Below are 1963 nucleotides of genomic sequence, written 5' to 3'. Positions count from 1 at the left end.
AATCCGGCGACGAGTGATTCAAAATATGGTCATCATCATCGAAAACTATTTCGCGTGCGTATTTTTCTCATTATGTGCAGGAGAAAAACTCCACAAACTAGAAATAAGAAAAAAAAAAATTGCAAAGAAAAAGTGTTTCGCGGCATCGGAATTTGAGAAATGAATTACACCCCGTCCCTCTAGATCTTGGCACTTGTTGTAAATCGCCCCATGACTTCTCAATTTTCGCAATGCTCCCTCAAGTCTTGAAATTGGTTGCAAAGTCTCCCTAGTGTTGGCTCGGGCCAATTTTCACAAGGGGCTTATGTTTTCAATATTTTTACAAATTTAACTCATACTTTTAAAATAATTAGTCAAGAATAAATTTTGCATTTGATTTTGATTACAGCCTCCAAACTTCGTCCAAACTTTCAAAGGCATATGTAATCAACTAAAAGATTTGTGTATCATTTCTAGAAATGGCTTATTAGGGCTCGCAATACAGGGTAAGACAAAAGCAAATCAGGAAATGCAAATAGAAGTCCTAACATTGTAAGAGACAATAGAACTTGCAGAACTTGTTTGTTAGCACATATTAAAGTGATTACTTAGTAAGTCAATCATTTTAATTGTTAAATAAAAGACACGATAGTGTAGCACTAATATCAATCTGCAGGAACATGATACGAACATCAGATTTTCATGTGGTGTGATGATGTCTAGTTATATTATAAAAAAAATACCAAATCAGTATAACTACTTCCTTTCATGAAGTTTTGTGTGAACAATATGTTCATAAATCAAAGGAAATGATTTTATAATTTCTATTGCTGATAAAAAGTGGAAGAGAAATATAACGGAGAGTTAGGGCAACTCTGCCAAAGTTTGGAGGTTAAAATACAATTCGCATGTTATTATCCGACGGATTTACCCTCCATGAAAGATCAACTCAGTCTCGTGACAAGCACACGGTCGGTGCTCAAACTGAAAAGTAATGGAAGTCACCCCAGTCCGACATTGCAACCGATTTCAAAATTTAGGGGAGACATCGCAAAAAATCGAAAAGTTAGGGGCAATTTGTAATAAATGACAAAACACGGGGAAAACTCATAATTCAACCATATTCCAGGCACCTCTACTATCCACCGTTCAAAACCAAAAACTCTCTCTCTCTCTCTCTCTCTCTCTCTCTCAATGGGCTGCTGCGGCGACGACGACGACGACCGGGATCTCTCTCCGCCGCCGTCCTCCTCCTCCGCCGCCGCCGCCGCCTCCTCCTCCGCCTCCGCCTCCGCCTCCGCTGCCGACGATTCCACCATCTCGCCGATGAACTCCCACTTCTCCGCCCTCGCCTGCCGCGACACCCTCCGGCTCATCTTCGAGAAGCTCCCGTCCCGGACCTGGCCCGCGCGAGCTGCGTCTGCCCCATCTGGAGCTCCGTTGCCTCCGATCGGGACATGGTCACCCGAGCCTTCGCGGCCCCCTGGAGGTTGAAGGAGGTGGTCGGCGTCCCGAGCTCGGGTAGCTTCTGGAGGGATAACGGCGTGGGGAAGTTCGCGATCTCGCACCGGATTAAGCGCGGCGATAGCGTCGCGAGCCTCGCCGTGAAGTACTCCGTTCAGGTAATGGAGTTTCTGTCACTTTTTCTGTATTAATTGTGAGCAATCCTGCGCATTGTGTTGGTGGCGAAATGATATTCTCGCATGGTATACTTTAAACGTTTGCAAATGACATGATTTGAATCTGCATTTTCGATGGAGATTCACTTTCGGCAGATTCTGACGAACAAATGGATTGTGATTTCATTTAAAAGTTAGCTAAAGTGGTGTGTACGGCTACAGCTTTTGAAACTTTACGAAGAAGGTTTCTTGGTAGTATCCTTCTGATGTTTCGGAAGTCATGTGCGTTTGTTCTGCATGTGGTCATGTGTAGCCAGGGTTAGACGTGGGTGGGTCCGTTTGAGTGAAGTGGACGGAAGCTGGGA

The 1963-nt window shown here is 44.2% G+C and overlaps 1 pseudogene; it reads left to right on the top strand.

Moving 5' to 3' along the window:
* Nucleotides 1-1163: 1163 nt before the first annotated feature.
* On the top strand, nt 1164-1634 carry LOC104435128 (annotated as a pseudogene).
* The last annotated feature ends 329 nt before the right edge of the window (nt 1635-1963 follow it).

This window comes from Eucalyptus grandis, chromosome 2 (assembly GCF_016545825.1).
Source record: "Eucalyptus grandis isolate ANBG69807.140 chromosome 2, ASM1654582v1, whole genome shotgun sequence".
In the NCBI taxonomy this organism is placed as follows: Eukaryota; Viridiplantae; Streptophyta; class Magnoliopsida; order Myrtales; family Myrtaceae; genus Eucalyptus; species Eucalyptus grandis.
The sequence above is the reverse complement of the archived record's forward strand: the minus strand, read 5'-3'. Positions and strand labels throughout refer to the sequence as shown.